General features: G+C 39.6%; 1 long non-coding RNA gene across 1 annotated transcript; it reads right to left on the minus strand.

Annotated features, from left to right (window-relative positions):
- Positions 1-7,819: 7,819 nt before the first annotated feature.
- On the minus strand, positions 7,820-18,963 carry LOC122455820. The gene is made up of 2 exons (XR_006274310.1): positions 18,527-18,963; positions 7,820-7,874 (listed from the first exon to the last, which is right to left on the minus strand). It is a non-coding gene; the product is annotated as an uncharacterized LOC122455820 (long non-coding RNA).
- Between the last annotated feature and the right edge of the window lie 1,012 nt (positions 18,964-19,975).

The raw sequence follows: 19,975 nt of genomic DNA on the forward strand, positions 1-19,975 counted from the left end.
TTATATTTCTATCCATTTTTTGCAAAGATTGTAGCCAACGAAAACTAATGTGGTTTTCCCCTCTTTGCCTAACCTCACAGAAAACTGTGTCCAGCAAAAGCAGGAGCATCAGGAAAAGTGTAAATTCTGCTCTTCACTATCTTAGCAACTGTCCTGTGAGATAAACAAGTAGAACCAAGACACCTGACAAACAAGTAAGGCTCATCTCTACTGGCCAGGGACAAGGTATTAGCATCTTTCCATCAAGAACCATGTTAAAGATCAGCTTGCTAGAAAGGTGCAAATACCGTTTCCCTGGCCAGTGGACGCAGAGCCTGACTTTATAGTCTCATTCTCCCTTCTCTCCTGTCAAATTGCCTGGCCTTTCTCTGAGCTGCATCTACCTTTTCCTGTTAGTACTCTGCTGTACCAGAGCTTATGGCTCATCTATATTTGGAAATGTTCGTCATATAGGCGTTGTCCCCAGTACAGAATTTTGAACTGGTGGGATATCCTCAGTGTGAAATATCAGCAATGCAGTGTCCACACTGGACATACCATTTTTGCTGGAGGTTAGTTGTAGTTTACCCTGCATCCATGCTAGCATTGAACTACATTCTGTGACCATGTTACAGTCACTCTGGATACCTCTCCAACAGTTCCTGGGACAGATCCCTGAGGCAGTTTTTTTTCTGGGATATTTTGGGAAGTTGTTGGAGAAGTAGTTAAACAACCATGAGCCCCTGAGGCTATTGACATTTCCTCATCCTTTCCTCAAAATGGAGACCAGGATCTTGCTCCTTGCTTGGCCAAAAAGGTTTCCGTTAGAGCTCTTGAAAAGTCACTGAGAGGCATAGCTATGTGGTATTCCAGTAGTATTTTCAGAGACACATAGACCAAGAACAGCAACAAATGGGGGGTTTGCTGCAATGGTTGTGCACACCTATGCCCAGCTCAGAGCAGTCAGATCTATGCAGTGCTTGAGGACGATGCTTATGAGGTACAGCATTGTTGGGAGGTCTAGATCATGACTTCACATTGGTAAGACCAAGTTGTTCTTCAGATCTAGGATAAGCAGCACATCAGCATATGGAAGGAGACCTTTCTCTACCTTCTTGATGAGCTAGCCCAAGCAATGTAATGCCAGAGTATTGAAATGAGAGCACCATTCCCCATGGAACAGAAGGTAATGACTGTCATAAGGAAGCTGGCCACTTCGATAGTTCTTTGTCAGTTGGATACTTCAGCTGCCTTCAAAAGTTCTTCAGCACTTCTGGAGAACACAAGTGTCAACCAGTGCTTAATCCAGACAGTTTCTTTGTAATATAAAATCATTGGGAGAAAAAAGAGAGTTTATTAAGGGCTTTAGCATCCTCTTTCACAAAGTAACCCATGGGGATCACTGAATTTCCAGTAAACTACCCCTATCAAGTGGACAGCAGGGTGGGCAAGGAGTTCAAGAGGTTACAAAGTGGATAGGGTTTGGAGTTTTCAACCCCTGCAGATCATGGGGATCCATGGGAAAGGCAATCCCCAGATAGGCAGGAGTAGGAGACGGCCACTTAGAGGGCCGACTGCTCCATGCTACTTGGCTAGTTTCCCTACTCATGGCAGCATGGCTTCTTACAGATGTATTGACACAACCTTCAGTTGAGCTATTTGAGCTAATCGATTGTCAGTTAATTCAAATTAGCTACCACAATTGTAAATTCTAGTGTAGACAATCACAGACATTTGTAAAAGCGAAGGGAGACACTTTTAAACCTCCTTGAACACGTCTGTGGAGCATCAATGCTAGAATTTACAATCATATTAGCAGTCTATTAGCTTGAGTTTCAACAGGACCAAAAGTTTGAGTGTATTTGTCTGAGGGTTGCTTGGAGTAGCCTGATTCCTTTGCGAATATCTGCAGGTTCAGCCAATAAGAGTTCAGCCATGAGAGCAGCAGCTCCTCTTCCTAACCACCATGACCCTCAAACTTCAGTAGAACCTGATCCTTGCAGAGATGCAGCATGGGGCCTCTGTAGGTTCTCAGTGGAGGATGGGATGATTCCACAGAGATGACATATCTTATGGTGCCCCCAGATCCATTCAACACACTCTCAATCCCCTATGCTCATAGAAGAGGAGGGCGATTTCTGAAATTGAGTCTTGTTGTTTTGTGCATAAATATTTGCATTTGTTTTTAAAACACAGTAGTTTGCAATAAATATTTTTAGATTTTAAATAAAATAGTAAACACGAGTAAATATGTTTTGATGGAGGTTACTTAGCAATGCTTAATTACCAATAACAAGTGAAATTAAGTAAGCAAATTATTTTTAATTGTTGAAAAAAAAAAGGCAATTTTTTCCTTATGAGTGATTAACTTTAAGAGGAGCAGTGATACCCATCCTGGTCTTAGTTTGACCCTGCATTAGTCAATGGGGCCAACACCTTTAACTCCCTAGGCAGTAGTTACTTTGCATGCCAGTGTATCAGATAGAGAGGACTCTGGTTTGTATTGCAGGTGATGAATGGTGATTATCAGCACTTTTTTATTCTGATGTGAAACATTGTCTCAGAGTTGGGGAGTAAATCTCTGTATACTTCAATGACAGCAGATTAGAGAGTGTAACCAAATCCCTCTGTGGTACACTAAACAGGGCAGAGACTTAGAGGTCATTCATTCAATTTTGGGCAATTACTGTCAGTTTAACTTTGAAGATGAAGGAAGATAGCGTATAATTAATCAAGCAGATAGGCATGCATAGCTTTAGCACAAAAGATTTAATGTAACAATAGACATGGAATTGGAAAACAGGAAGGGGGCAAAAGTTGTCATTTTGGAAGCAACAAATTGTAAAGGGCTGTATCCTCTTCCTCACCCACCAATCCTCCCCATCCTTTTTCTAAATATGTTGTAATGAAAACCAGAAATGCAGAGAGGATAAGGAACCAAAGAAAAGACTATGTCAGTTTCTACTATCCAGTTAGAAACCGTAACTAGATTTCAAGTTTTATTCTCTCTAGTCAGCACTGAAAGTGCCAGGCTGAAAGATCTAGAGCTAGAGCTTGATGTCATCCACAGAACTGGAGTAGCACTGGAATAAACAGTGCAAGCTTCCTCCACACTAACCCTAACAAAGTATCACGACCATGATCGAAATCTATTTTAGGAACCCATATGCCCCCATCACCACTGTAACTGAATGGCTCAAAATCTCTAATGTATTTCTCCTTATAACATCCCAGTGGACTAGAGCAGTTCTGTTGTCCCCATTTTACAGATGCGGAATTGAGGCCTTCAGAGACTGAGCTCTGATCTACACTATGAGGTTAGGTTAAATTTAGCCAAGTTAGGTCAATTTTATAAGCAATGCGGCTACACAACCAACCCTGTTCCATCGACCTAAAGGGCTCTTAATATCAACTGCTGTACTCCTCCCAAGTAAGGGGAGTAGCCCTAAAATCAACCTTGCTGGGTCAAATTTGGGGTAGTGCAGATGCAGCATTGTGCAATTCAACAGAATTGGCCTCTGGGAGCTATCCCAGAGTGCTCAATGTGATCGCTCTGGAGAGAACATTCAAGTCCGATGCACTAGCCAGGTACACAGGAAAAGCCCCGGGAACTTTTGAATTTCATTTCCTGTTTGGTCAGCGTGGCAATCTCAGCAGCACAGGTGCCCATGCAGTCCCAGAATCGCAAACGAGCTTCAGCATGGATCGAACGGGAGACACTGGATCTGATTCCTGCATGGGGAGAAGAATCTGTGCAGGCAGAACTCCAATTAAAAAGAAGAAATGCTAATATGTATGCCAAAATCGCACAGGGCATGGTGGAGAGAGGCTACACCAGGGACACACAGCAGTGCCACCTGAAAGTTAAGGAGCTCAGACAAGCCTACCAAAATACAAAGGAGGCAAATGGTCAGAGCCCCAGTAATGCCACTTCTATGATCAGCTGCGTGTCATTTTGTGGGGGGGACCCTACCACTATCTCAGCACTGTCTGCAAGGAGGGAGTCTCATGCAACATGCACTTCATGGCCAGGGAAAGCAACTGAAAAGTTCCAGGAAATTGGCCTTAGGCATGCAAAATTTTTGCAGCCACTGGGAATCATCCCATAGCTGCAACAGTTTGCGGTCCCACCAGTCTATGCTTGTTAGCCAGGCCCAGAATCGGCCTTCCGCTGTATCAACCTGCCCCACTGCCACCATGATGTCCCAACTGGCACATCCCATGCTTTCAGGAATGTCTGTGTACATGTTCTCCTCACAATCGTCCTCATGCTGGCGTCTCCTAGCCAGGTTCTGCACATACTGCAGGATAATGCATGTGGTGTTTACAATGCTTTCAACAGCAGCACTGAGCTGAGCAGGCTCCATGCTTGCCATGCTGTCATAAATATAAAGGGAAGGGCAAACACCTTTAAAATCCCTCCTGGCCAGAGGTAAAAACCCTTTCATCTGTAAAGGGTTAAGAAGCTATGATAACCTTGCTGTCACCTGACCACAATGACCAATGAGGAGACCAGATACTTTCAAAGCTGGAGGGGGGAGAAACAAAGGGTCTGTGACTGTCTGGGTGATGCTTTTGCCAGGGACAGAACAGGAATAGAGTCTTAGAATTTAGTAAGTAATCTAGCTAGATATGCGTTAGATTATGATTTCTTGAAATGGCTGAGAAAACAAGCTGTGCTGAATAGAATGGATATTCCTGTTTTTGTGTCTTTTTGTAACTTAAGGTTTTGCCTAGCGGGATTCCCTATGTTTTGAATCTAATTACCCTGTAAGGTATTTACCATCCTGATTTTACAGAGGTGATTCTTTTTACTGTCTCTTCTATTAAAATTCTTCTTTTAAGAAAACTGAATGCTTTTTCATTGTTCTTAAGATCCAAGGGTTTGGGTCTGTGGTCACCTATGCAAATTGGTGAGGGGTGCAAGGTTTTGGTGAGGATTTTGGAGGGAAACATGTTTCCAAATGGCTCTTTCCTAATAAAAAAACCTGGATAGATGTTTGGTGGTGGCAGCGAAAGTCCCAGGGCAAAAGGTAAAATAGTTGGTACCTTGGGGAAGTTTTAACCTAAGCTGGTAAAAGTAAGCTTAGGAGGTTTTCATGCAGGTTCCCACATCCGTACCCTAGAGTTCAGGGTGGGGAAGGAACCTTGACACATGCTATGGTTTCTGCATGGATGACCCAGGAAAAAAGGCACAAAACGATTGTACCCAAAACCACCTGTGACAATGTTTTTGCTCCATCAGGCATGGGAAGCTTAACCCAGAATTCCAATGGGCAGTGGAGACTGCGGGATAGCTACCCACAGTATTGAGGATGCACTCCACAGACTTAATGAGCTTACTGGGGAAATACACAATCGACTGTATAAAATCCTTTCTAAAATTCGACTTCTATAAAATCGACCTATTTTCATAATGTAGACATACCCTAAGTAACGTGCCCAAAGTCACAGGGGCAGAGGAGGTAAATGAACTCCTGAATGCCAGGCTGGTGCCCTAACTACTGGATCATCCTTCCATCCAGCAACAGCCTGTGGGGAGCAGAAGCCAGTTAGGTACTCAGCTGATATAATGAGCAATAGTAGTATTCAGGACAGAGTTGGGCTGCGACTACCCCTTTTATATAATCTAGACCACTGACATGGCAATGACTAGTCTGAGCTAGATTTGAATCCATGCCCTGGAAACATAAGGGACTCTGTTGCTCTTTGCATAATCTCCTGAAATTTCAAGGGGATAGTCTTCTAATTACTTCTCACATCCAATTTGCCAAGGTAAGTAATAATTTCCCCTCTTCTGTGAAATGTAGATGTAAGGAGCATGTCAAACAGCTTGCAGTAACTCAAGAGTATAGTGCTCCCCAGATGCTACACCTGTTTCTCATCTATCATTTTCTTTTTTAACATTTGTGTTTACTCTCCAGAAGCTTATGAATAACTACGTTTTGCCATCAGGGAAAGTCAATGCTGAATGCTCCTTATTACTTTTTAAGATGTCTATTTGTTTTGTGCTAGTGCCCATAGGCTTCAATGAGGATCCTACTATGGAGGGTGCTGTAGAAATATATATGTGGAACAGCCTTTGCCATGCAATCTAAAAAAGGCAAACTGCTCACGGGCGGGAGAAAGTGATACAAAACACAAGCATAGGGCCAGACTTAGTGGTGATGATGATAGATAGCAACCATCACTCAGGGCTGAAGTGGGGAGAGGAATGTGGAAATAGGAGGTGAATGGGTGAAATAAGAGGGAGGAAGAAAAAAGTATGCCAAGTATATAAGTTTGGAATGTGAGGGGTAGAAATTGCAGGAGAGGGGTGTGATGATGGGGGAACACAACCATTGGTAACACAGCAGATAAGATTCCAAACTGGCACTTTCACAGCTGTCTTGATGTCTGGGAGCCGTAAAGGCCTCTTCCAGATGCTGCTGTTTCCAATGAAGAAAAAGAGAAAGAGACTATTAGGTTCAGTGGCATTGGTTTGTATGAGGATGGAAGGACATGGCTTACCACAGAAACCCTCAGTTATAGTTCATGCTGGCCCATCATTGCTTTGCTCTAATGGCTTTATATTTATGTATGTAGAAACAATGGGCTTGGTGTCTGTTAAAGTTAGTTTTCAAAAGTCTATATTAGAGATGGCTGGTTTTGGATTCAGACTCCCCCCAAAATTCAAAGGGCTTTAGATCTGGTGCTGAGGTATGGAATCACCTTCTACAGATGAAGCCAAGCCTCATGGTTCAGGAGCAGTATGGATTTGAAATCCCCCAAACTTCAAAGGTTTTTGGAGCCAATATTCTAGTTCAAATCCATTCTATATGTTCAGAGCCTTATATACACACCCACCTATAGAATTAGATATTTATTGTTGGATACAGCGTTCCAGGCATTTGGATCAATATTAGGCATCTGCTGCATCTGGACAGTGCCTCCAAGAAGCACTGGGATTGAAATCCCATGTGAAACAGAGATAACTGAAGGCAAAAGATGAAGCGTTACTATGTAGTTTTTCTAAATGTCAAATAATTGTAAGATAAGTCTTAGCAAAATGTCTTACCATAGCCTTTCTATTTCTGAATGCAGTTCTTCACCTTCTGCCACAATGGCTCTGTTTACAAATGCAACACTAGTGGTTAAATATCTCTTGTCTGCAACATCTGTTTTAAGAACTGGCGGGGTTTCAAACTGTGAACTGTGAAACTCTGGTAACAAGAGAGCATGCCTGGCCCAGTGACCCAAAACAAAGGAAGCAATGGAGGTAAAAGGGTAGAGCTGGGAGGAAGAGGGAAAGTTCAGAATAAACCTAGGATGACTATATGTTCTGACAGAATGAAGTAGCTGTTACACACTACACTGAAGATACATGGCGGGGGGTGGGGGTGTGAACCAAAAACAGATGTAGACTTTGTATGCAGTAGATAATATATTTATGTTTTAATACATGAATCAGTAGAGCTGCTGGAGTAGATTTTCTGTCAGCTGTGGCTAAACAATATGCAGACAGTTAGACATGTATGTTTAATTATGCCAAGATTTAAACAACTCCTTATGGAAAAGTCCCATGTGGTTTAACAGAAAATGATAAATAATCATCTGTAAATTCTATAGAATGGGTATTTGCTATAGATTGCTCCAGAATGGTTGAAATGGCCTCATTCTCTATTACATTCAATAGGTTTTCAGAATAATCTCTTTGGATTCCTGTTGGTGCCATAATTATTGAAATCCATGCAATGGCTCCATAAGCGATCCTTTGTCTTCTTGCCTTCATTTGCCCATCATGGTGAGACACCCTGACATACACAATTAAAGTATCGTGTATTACCAAGTTTTGCTGGATCCAGTTGGATGTCTGCTTTAAGACATTCTCTTATGTTGCACTTCTCTGAGACCTGCTGACAGTAGAATAGGGTTATACAATATTAGTAACAGTAGTCGTAGCTCTACACTGTGCAAATAGCATGCAGCTGTGCTCCAAGGTGTGTGCAGCATGACTTGTGCAATTATGTGGATTGTGACCAACTTGACTGCTGTGCATTGGAGTACAAATGGAAACCCAATCAGGCCATCTGAATAGTGCCCAGTGTGGGGTGGCAGTGCAAGGACAATCTGCATCCTTAGGGCTATTTCACCAGGCATTTATGTCCACATGAGCACTTCTCTGATGAGAATAGCATGTGGGAGGACCATAATGTGGTCAGCCTTGCTTGATGCAAATCTAATACGAAAAGGATTGTAACATCTTAGCACTGTTAGAGTACCCAGATGTGGAGTCAGGTATATGTTACAGCATGCAAGGTGGACTACATAGTGGTTGGCATGCCAAATATGCATCGTGTAGACAAGGTTCAGCTGGAGCCAACAAACTGTTTAAAATAGGGGTAATTTTAAACAACGCTTGGCTGACCCTATGTCCATTTAGTGGGACAACAGAGTTTAAGGCCAATTGAGACAAATCTGGAGGAGCAGTATTATCAGCAGGTGTCAAACACAACTAAGAAGTCTAGAAAAGACACAGCCAATTGGACTAGCAAATTCAAGCCTTGATTCTGCATTTTGTTCCACACAGGCAGACCTCTGCACCTGCACAGGGCTATGTGAGAACATAGTGTCGTCATGTGGAACAAATTGCAGCATCAGGGCCTTATTGCTAACACTAGGTGCTGAAAAATGGATACTATTGTAAACCTCGTGTATGCAGTGCTGAGACAAAACCCCTGTGCTTTCTCTATGCTATCACTTATACCATTGCTAGCTCTCTGTAGCTTCATTTGTGCTGAAAAACAGGCACTACATTTGCTGGTGTAGATTCATCCTGAGAGGGTGTGAATGTGTATGTGTTTTCACACTAGTTTGCTGGTTAATGGCTCCCGCTTGCTGCTGTTGTCTGGTCTTTAAGGCTGGATTAACAGGTTAGCAGTTCATTTGGAGGGCCATCTTCATATAAGACTATAGCTTGATGTAGTTATTGTTTTCAAATGAAGGAATGGGAGGCTGTAGAAAATAGCAGACAAATTACAGGGAGAAACTAAACTTGTGGGATCTCTGCTTTTTCCCTGACTAGACTTGCAATTTTCTACTGTCCATAGCAATTTGTTGTGTATGGTGTTGTTTTTAAATAAAAGGACTTGTTCAAATCAGACAAGTTGGGTGGTGAGGAATGTTCATCATGTATAAAAGCACTGTGACCTGTCAGATTTATAAACATGATGCATGGTCTTTAAGGTTATGCTCTCTCTTTCTCACAGACAGACACTTTTGAAAACTAATATTGACCCATCAAAACCTCTTCTGGGTTCCAATTTGAACTTAATCTTTTACAAGGTCAATGTCTCTAGTCCTTATTGAAGCTCAGTCTAAATTGTAGATCAGCCTGTATATTTGAGAAAAGACTCATGATGCTCCTCTAGATGTAAATATTTGTAATGCTTTCTAGAATTATGTGGTTGCAATTTTGATCTTCAATGTACATCCAGAAGAAAAGACAACTGAGGGTCTGATTCTGGGGGCTCAGATCATGCCCACCAATGAGAACCTTGCAAGATCAGGCTCCAAGAGAGGATTTGGTAACTGTAGACAAACTACACTGGGAGAAAATAATGTAACAGGAAATATTTATTCAATGTGAACTACATCTATCATCTCAAAACTCCCTTATGTGCTGAAGGCTCCCTTCCAGCTAAAGGGGCATTCAATAAATTACTACCTTAAAATATCGTCATTATTTTTCACAGTGGCTGTCACAATGATGCCCCAGAATGTTTCCTGCTGCCATGGAATTCCACGGAGCCTTTTGGCTTGTTGCAATTTGCCACCATGACTGTAGGGGGACCTGAAGGAAATTGTAAAAAGGATTATCCTGATTCTGCTGTCATGTACACATATGTAAATCAGGAGTAATTCCACTGTCAATAGAGTTACACAGCTTCAATACCAATGTGAGAAAAGAATCAGCCTTTGGTTGGAGTGTGATTGACCCCTCCAGCCCAAAAGGAATATCCTGCACATATTACTGATGTCAATGGAATCTTGAGGCTGACTTTTGCAGCTCACCTTGCACCTTAAGCTAAATATGAAGAAATGTTTCTCAGGGGAGTCTAGCGCTCATGGAAGGTGTCAGATTGACAGCTGCAGAAACAGAAGTCTGTTTTATATATAAAACAAGTTCAGAATGGGCTGCCCACCCTACCCACTGCTGCTCTGCTAATATGTCTGATCCTTAATCTGGAGGGACCACATCAGATGGTGATATGACAAATCAGATTTAATGGCACACTTGATCCTTAAGCTCTCTACTGAAACTGACAATAGGGAAACCATCCTGAGGGTAATTTGGATTGCGGACATCTGTCTGCTAAAACCTGGAATCTGCCCACCCGTTCATGGCATATAAGCCACCAAAGGTATATTTGCTGTTGGTGAATTGTCCCAGTATCGAGCCAGTCAGCTAAAGATAAAAGCTTGATAAGCCATTTGGGAGCAGATTAAGGTTAAATCAGACATGAATCCATCAAATATTAGGATCCCCTTCTGTAGCTTCCCCCATAAGCAGAAAAAAGGCCCAGCAGCTCCATCATCATCTATGGGCTGAGCCTGCTGATCTAGTGTTCCATCCCCTAAGCCAGCTGTCTAACAGAGACAGTGAGTTTAGCACTTAAGCAGACAGACTCATGTAATCAGATGTTGCTTCCCCACTATGGATGAATGATCATTCAAACTATTTGCTTCATGTTGCCAAATTTAGAAGCCATTTCCAAATTTGGGAGCTAGACCCTAGAGCTCAAGGGATCCTGTCTTAATTTGCAAATAATGTTTTACCAATTTTCTGAGCAACCTATTTACCTTGGAAAACAATTTATAATTGTATGATAAGAATGGACAAACTTGCCTGGGGAGATTTAGAAGTCATCATCACTTGGGCTCCTGAAGAGTGAAACAGTAAAGAGTTTCAAATCCCTGAGTCCTGTCTACCCTACAGCTTCCACTGTTGCTGTAACTGAACTGGAGAATTACAGCTCTGAATTCTTCCAGTGTAGATATATCTCTCATAACTTAGGAGGTCCATTTAGATCAGTAGCTTTAGCAATATCTGCAATGGTTATATGAAGCACAGTGTTCCTGTGTCTCTTGTAGTAATTGTGCAGCACAAGCTTTGACTGAGCTTCACTATTTACACGTATTACATTGTTTAGAAAGGTAGTTCCTAGATTCATGAGTTTTATGCACAAATGCTATTAGCATAATTAAAATAATTACAGAATGCCTTAAACCTTATATTTAAGAAGTTTATTAAAAGCAGGAGGAGAGAGATTCTTCCCTGATCCATTTATCAAGCTTACTCCATTTCTTATTGTATCAGTGCTAAAGAAAAAAGAAAAAAAAAAAACCACCTACCCCTCACCTCAGTGTTTTCAGAATAAACTTCTATTTTCAGCTACTGCAATTTTGTCCTCATTGCCATCTCAAATTTGGCAATGCACATTTTCAGTCCAGAAGAGATGTTTTGCTTAACAAATTTAAAGGGAAAATCTGTTATGGTGTATTCCTGCTGGTGTAAATTTTGGACAAGTGGAAGGAGTCAGACAACATTGGATAGTCATGACTTCTGTTATCCATAGAATTATTTCAACATAGGAAGTAGTAGTGCAAGTTATCCCGCAACTGTAATTCACTCCTGAGCTAGAGATGTGATATGAAAGGACTGTTCAATCTACCGATTTAATATTTAGACTACTAACAAGAGGGTGAAGTAGTGCCAATTTTGATAGTAGTTTTTGCATTGTAGACAGACGTCCACTAAGAAATGGACCAACAACCCAAACCAATTGTACATACAATACATTGCCAAATGATCATCCAATAGAAATAACTTTTGGTCACTACCATCCTGGGCTGGATTAGAACCAGCAGCTTTGAGACGAAGGTCTCTGTGATTTCCAGGTATTTGTCCAGCTCTGGGAAAATTAGTCACAATAATTCTCAAATGTCAGAGAATGTAACCCATTCACATGTTGCTGAATGGAAAGGAGTATTTCATAAACTTCTAGGTCAGAATGCATCACTGTGATCATCTAGTCTGACTTCTAGTATAGTACAGGTCCTCAAGTGGTTAGAGCATTTGATGTCGAGAACTCTGGGTTCAGTTTCTAACCCTAGTACTGACTCTGTAAAACTTTGGGTAAGTAAGAAAGGCCCAAAATTTGAAAAATGTCCTCTAATTTAGGTGTCTCCATGTTTGAGTGCCAAACCTGAAACACCTTGGACCTGATTTCCATAGGTGTTTGCTTTCTATGGCTCCCATGGACTTCAGTGGGAATTGTGTGTGCTGAGCACCTCTAAAAATTGGGTCTTAAGTTCCTAAAATTCGGTACCAAAAATGTAGATGCCTAAAATTAAGTCACTTTGAAAAATGTGGGCCTTCGCCTCTCTGTGCCTTAGTTTTCCCATTTATGAAAGGGGAATAAATACTCACCTATGCATTGTGAGGCTTTATTCATTAACGTCCAGGAAATCCTATGTTGATATATTTCAGGCTTCAGAGTAACAGCCGTGTTAGTCTGTATCCGCAAAAAGAAAAGGAGCACTTGTGGCACCTTAGAGACTAACAAATTTATTTGAGCATAAGCATCTGATGAAGTGAGCTGTAGCTCATGAAAACTTATGCTCAAATAAATTTGTTAGTCTCTAAGGTGCCACAAGTACTCCTTTTCTTTATGTTGATATAGAAGTAGAAAGCACTATTCACAGTAGCAATAATGCTTCCGCTGTACAGTTCATTTGTGGTTAAATTGGTTTAGTTGCAACTAGAGAAATGCAAAAATTTTTCTTTGTTTTTCAGAATTTCATAGGGAACATTTTACAGTTTCATTGGATTTTCTCCTCTCCCCCCCTTTGTTTGGGTTTTATTTGCAGTTTTGATTAAATCAATTTTTGTATCAAAATACACATTTTTACATATTTTGGATGCAAAATCCTCTTTGCTTAAGTGCTGTTGTTTGCTGTAATTTTTTTTGCTCAAGGAATTTTCCTATATTAGTGAAACTTCACAGTGTGTTACAAACTCAAAACACGTACGTTTGGAGATAAAAAGCATAAGCCTTAAAAATACCAGTTTTAAAATAAAATACTGTTTTCAAATACAGCTCATGTTGGTACGTTCAGGACGAGATTTGCTTCCTACTGTGAAAGCTTTCAGTATAGGGCACTGAGCCAAAGAGGGATAGCCTTCTTCTAAGGGGAAAGAAAACCAGATTAATCACTGTTCTAATTCCACTGAAGTTGATGAAGTTATATCCGCTATTAATTCAGGCCCAAACATTTATTCATATAACACGCTATTGGATTGGTACATTTACATTTTGCCTGAGTAAGCAGCCCTTATGAGAAATATAAACACTTTGCTTCTTTAACCCTTTCATCATTCTCCACTGAGATACTACATACATATATACACTTACCCCCCAATCCAGCTGTAGCTCTCTCCCTCCCACAAAATGCAGTGAAAGTCCTCTTTGTCTAGCACCCTATCACCAAAACTCTCCACCAATGAGATGAGTACCTCACTTTCCCCGTTTTCACATGCTGATCCTTCTTACAGATGGTCATGGCCTCATGTTCATTCTTCCCAGCTATAGCTATGTCCACCTCTGTCTTGTTGACTCCCAGCTTGACAATGTGGTTGAGAACTGGGGGAAGGAAATACGCCAGGTCGGAGAAGTGTGGAGGCTCATGGTAAGGGAGGTACATGTAAGATGGGATTTCCATCACCCTAAACTCACCTACTCCCATGTTTCAGTGGCTGATAACCTTCCCTTCACTGGCCACCCAAACCTTTGAAATCAGCCAGTAACCAGGTAACATCCACCTGAAAATCAGCTTGTTTCCAAAGCATAAAAGGGGTGTGAAGTATGGTTGAAATGTTCATTTTCATCTAATTGGCTCTCTGGATGAGATCTTGTTTACATCTACTGTTAAAGACGGCAGTTTTCTTCCGTAAATTCCTCCACAGTTACTGTTAGATATTGTGGTAATCTTTGTTTCCTAGAGTAAAATTTGTCTAGTGTTGCTGTGCACTGATAAACAGGGTCTATGTTCCACAGTTCTCAGGGCTGCGTGTTGGTGGTGGTTGAAATTATTCTGAGGTAGATACACTAGCACTTTTGTATAATATATTTCATGCGAGTTGACACCAATTCATTTTGCATATCTTACAATTATCTGAGAATCAGAAAAATTGTCATAAATTCAACAAAATATTCCAGTGTTTGAATCAAGCAAAGCAGATCCTACCTGATCTTTTACTCCAGTATCTGTTTAGGCTTATTCACCTGTATCTGATTCTTGTTGACAGTAAATCAGTCAATGAAAACTCCCACACAACAAATGAAAGCAGTTGTGACATGGCCTAACACAGTATCTCAGTTTCTGATAAAATCATGTAACTAGGTGTAGTTCAATCAATTATACACCTCTAAACTGAAAATCAGTAAATAGTGAAAGAAGCTGACAAAAGGATAGGCCTGGTTTGGTGAAATTTTACTTTTTTTTGGTTGTGTGGAACAATCCATTTTGTAATATCTGAGAAAAGTCTTGCTAGAAGACTTCTACCAGGTACTTTAATCATTTACATTAATGTGTCTTTACTTTGATGCAAAGAAAAGGATCCCTTTTATACATGCTTTAACAGGTCAGCCTCACTCAACTCCATATTAAATTGTGTTAAAGCAGAATGCCTATGATTCCATATTTTACTGAGCTTTTCATGTTTTTCTTTTCTTTTTCTATTTTTAAGTCCAGTATTATACTTTTTCCTCCACAGGAAATTAATTTTGACCTATGAGTTAGATCCTATATAGTTCATAGATAAAGGACGACAAGTCTCAATCACTTGTTGAGTTATTACTGGGATTAGTAAGGTCAAGAAAGATAGACTTGCAAACAGAGCAGTTAAGAGCACTTGGTATTTTGCAGGACAGAGCTCTTCAGATATGTCTAGGAGCAAGCCTGCCAGTCCAGGTAGACAGACTAAAAATAGCAGTGTAGAGGTTGCGACTTGGGCTCTCAAGCCCACCCCATCTAGGCTTGAGTTGAGAGCCTGAGCTCCAGCCAAAGCCACAATGTCCACATTTCTGTTTTTTGTGTACTAGCTAGAGTAACGTTAGCACAAATCTGCCTACCTGGGCTGAGGGGCTCATTTCCAGCTGCAGTGTTGACATACCCTTAGTGATGTCAGGCTAATGAACAGGAAAAGAATAAAACTGAAGAGGCTTTCCTCACAAAGTTGGCTGAAAACCACTGAAATGGGAAAGTTTATCCTTCTGAGTTTTGTTATGTAAGAGGGATTATACTTCCTATGATTTGGTATTCCTTTAAGTGGTTGCTGCTGTATAAATAATGCTTTAGAGAAGAGATGATTTAGGCAGAGAGCGTGAGGGCAGACTCAAAGAGGTTGGAAAGCACCTGAATTTTTTTCAGAATCACTTAGCATATCTCTTCTCTGACCCTTTCTGTAACTTGTGTCTACTCAAGTGTATGATTAATATTAGGATTATGATGTTTTGGAAGAATTCCAGTTTAAGAAAGGACTAAGTATTCCAATTTATTTTACCAGCTATCTCATTTCAATATGTATAATACAACCATGATTTCAGATGCCTGACTTTAATCTATTCTAGGGTGGCAAAGTGGTTTCTTTTTTGCACCCTATTTTAAAAAATGAGATCTTTATACACAATTAATATGTTAAAAAGATATTTCCTACTGAATGTATTTTAACATAGTTCTAATGACATTGGAAAAAAACCCTTTTCTAATCAGTCTTTGATGACAACATGCTCATGGCATTCTGATAGTATCTTCTGATGAATGTAACTCCCTCCTAGCAGGCATGGAGATAACTTTACATAGCAGGAGGCTTGCTCTCTCCATTGTTTGCATTTTTCCTCAGAAGTTTCTCTTTTTACTCCAAGACCAATTATTCTTTTCCAAACCCTTCATTCCCCTGGAGTCTGCCTTTCTTTTGGGTTTTTTCTCCCTTCTAATTCCCCTCCTGCTCTCTTTCTGATATACTTTCTGCCAAATTTTGCTGTTACACCACTCTAAATCTGTAGAAACTCCTTAGGGGATTTATACTGGAATGATTGAAAGCAAAGATGGTCATCTAATTATCACACTTCCACTTTGCTATTTTATCTGTCCCTCATCATTAATATGGTGAGAGAGAGATCTCTCAACCACTCCTCTTCTAAAATCTGCCTCTCTCTTCCCTCTACCATCTTCCCTCTCTGTCTTGCTCCTACATTATCTTCTCTTTTTTCCCCACTCCTCCTCCTCTATATTTCTAATCCCTGCCCCTCCACTCTTCATTTTGCTTCAATAGCCTCCTTTTTTCTTCCTTGTCACCCAGCCAGCTATGGATATTACCTGCACTTCCAAATTACCTCCATTGTGGTGTGATGGACCTGGCACTCCAATCTGTGCTGTAGCTGGAAGTAATTCTGAACAGTACTGCTATACACAGATGTGGTTTAAATAGCAGCACTATACTTCTCCATATTGCCTTCAAAGTCCCTCCAACTTTCCCAAATCCATTAGCAGAGAGCATTGTTCCTGCCCATTTCTGTATACCGATGCCTTCTGTGATCCATAGAAAGGCCCATCAGCTACTGATGCCTTTGAAAGTGATAAATCAATGCTTTTTGTAGGAAAAATGGTTTAAATATTGTATGGAACTTTAACCAAACATTGAATTGCCTTAAAAGACCCATACAATTGCAATATTTGGGTTGTTGATTCTACAGGGGAATATGTATATCTGAACAAAAACATTTTATTGACATTTTAAAAAGAAAAACACTATTATTTCTATTATTATTAGGTATGGAAATTTTTAATTGATTTTTGTGCAAACCTAAATCAGACCTTAAGTATTGTCAGTGACTATTCAATTTCTTGGTACTTGGTATTGATAAGAAAGATAATCAGGGTTCTTATACACATATGAACCGCAACAAAGATGCTGCTGGAATAGCTTCTGCATTCCAAATTGTTTAGTGAATACCCAGGTGGGGTAAGTATTCTGTAAGGCAGCACTTACAAAGTACAGTTAATAGCTGAGTACTACATAATGGGGCCATATGTTATCAAGAATAAGATCAGCATTATTTTTTGCAAAGTAACTGTACTGAGCAAACTATGTATGATTAAACTTCCGTCATCCCATGTGTTTGTACTTTAGCACATAGTACAAAAAAAGGAAATTTGATAAGATGTATTAGATCATTGAATTCTTTTCCCGTTAAGGACTGGGTGAGTTCTGTGGTAGAGTATGGATCAAATATTACTAAACTGATACAACATTTGAGTTTAGAAAAAAAAAATCCCAGAGCAGGGATATACAGATGTATCTGAACAGATTAATCACTAATGTGGTTTAATATTTCATTTAATAAAACCACTTAAATTCTAGGCTTTCACAGAGAAAACCTCTGACAGTGATAAAATGGCATTTTATAATTCAAATGTTTTAAAAAATAAAAATGAAGAAATGCTCCAAGACTGAAAATCTAGTAAGAATTAGCATTTATATAAAACTTTTAATCTTCACAGACTGTCCAAACACTATGTAATTTATAGGACTAGCAAAAAAAAAAAAAAGATTTTTTTTCTCCAGGAAATTTTTAAAAAAAATCTTTCCCCAAAAATATTCTGGGTTTTTTTTTTGTTAGTGGCAGGGAGTGGAGGGTGTCAGGGAATTTAATGAAAAAGCAAAACCTGAACTTTTTTGTTTGTTTTCTAAAGCTGACCCAAAACAAAAATTTTGATTTAAAATTAAACAAATAGTGATTCTGGTTTTGTTTCATTCTGTTTAAAAACATTTTTTAAAAAATAGAAACAAAAATTTGACAAATTTTTTTGTTTTTGTTTTTTAAAAAAAACCTCTTTTCGTCAAAAATAATTTTCAGTGAAAAAACTCAACCAGCCCTACTAATGAAATTTCATCACATTCCTGTGAAATAAGATAGAAAGTGCACAGAATGGCACAGTAGCCTTATTTATTCTAGCTTTTCTCTCCTAAGATTTTCCACTGTTGCAACTGCACTGGTGGGAGCACTGGTGTAGAGAAAACTCTGTGGATTTAGACAACTTTGTGGCTAAAACAATGATGGCACTGCCCCAGGAGTAGCAATGATAGGCTACTTTAGGGGGAAACAACTAGTGAGCTGTAGCTCACGAAAGCTTATGCTCAAATAAATTTGTTAGTCGCTAAGGTGCTCACAAGTACTCCTTTTCTTTTTGCGAATACAGACTAACATGGCTGCTACTCTGAAAAAAGTTCAGACACAGAGGTTAAATAACTTGATCAAGACACTACAGTGGGTGGAACTGGCATCAGGACATAAGAATTCCTCATTCCAGCCCCATAAGTTATTCCTTTAGCCTTTCAACTGCTACACAAGTCTCTTATATCCACAAACATGACCACATAAATGCACAGTAACCTGTTGAAAACAACTACTCATAAGACCAATAAAAACCAGTTGCTTACCAGAGGTGACTTTCTAATAAAGCTGGAACAGAACTGCTCATCAGGATACTTTAGGGCAGTCTTTTAAATCAGTAAGTTGTCTAATAAAGTTGGGCACTAGTTAGGTTTTGTTGCTGTTGAAGAACTTGATTTATACTACAAGTGAGAGCTGTAACAAAGGTCATATAATATGCTGTTGTGGCATTATCCAAAGACAATTAAAGTCCATGGCATTGCTCCTGTTGACTTCAGTGAGCTTTGAATCAAGCACTTAGGAGATATTAAGTTTAAAAACATTAAAGTTGGGTTGTAATCTTGAAAATTTGAATATTTACCGGCTACACAGCAGCATCCAAGTGAACGACTGCAGTAAGTATAGATCTTTCATTAGATAATTGCTCCAATAATTCTAAAATCAAGAGCCTTTTAGATGTCTAGCTTGGAATATTAACCAGACATTTAAGCCCCAGCTATGAACTAATTAAAACTTTCCTATAAATTATACATCATCTACATCATGATTTCCTTGCTTGTCAGTACCTAACAGAATTGGTGTGGTTCAGTGTCCACAAGTCTTTTAGCAGGCTCTTGTTTCCCTTATCATCAGTTCTGTGTTTTGGCCTGAGGTATTGCTAAGACATAAGAGGCTATAAATTACCCTTATTGCCTTAATCATTACAAGATTGCTGAATAAGCTTCATTCCATCATACAGGAATCATATTCCAGCAGCTGCTCCAGGCCTTTAAGATTTGCTGCTGCTTAGAAGGAATAAGGATCTGAGTCAATCAATATACAGAGTATCATATGTGCAACAAAGACCCTTGCATATAATTAGGGCTGTGATTGTGTCTCTGAGGAATTTACACATCTAAAAAGTGAATTAATACAGTAATGGGATCCTTCAATGTATTTTTGTTTCAAATAGCACATGGAAATCACAGCAATAAAGCTTTTTATTTTTAAAAAAGCTTTAAAATTTTTTTTATATATTTCGCCTGAATATATTTCTGTTTCCAGTGTTTCACACTCCATTTTATTTGAGCGTTTGGAATTGTGCTCAAATTGACAGTGTTGGAAGAATTGAAATAATTTTGCAGACTGCCTAACTATGGATGCCAATATGTTACTCATGAGAGTGAGAACAAAAAGACCTTGGACTGCTACAACCAACTAGCCCAAAGAACAGTCTCTTTGCCAATCTCTTTGAACATGGAAACAAGCTGGTAATTATTGAGGTTGCAATTTTCAAGCTGATAGGCAGTTTTAACATGTTAGATTAATAGTTAATTTTGGTATGTTATACTCATCCCAGGACACTGCTTCAATTAGTAATTAGACTTATTATAAGTATTAGTAATATAACTCAGTTACTCATAGCGGCATTCTGCACACACACACATACAAAGCATGGATTTGGAAAGTGGAACCTGCTGGGATTGAGCAATTTCTGTGATAATGGTGATGCCATC

The sequence above is a fragment of the Dermochelys coriacea genome, chromosome 9 (assembly GCF_009764565.3).
Source record: "Dermochelys coriacea isolate rDerCor1 chromosome 9, rDerCor1.pri.v4, whole genome shotgun sequence".
Lineage (NCBI taxonomy): Eukaryota > Metazoa > Chordata > Testudines > Dermochelyidae > Dermochelys > Dermochelys coriacea.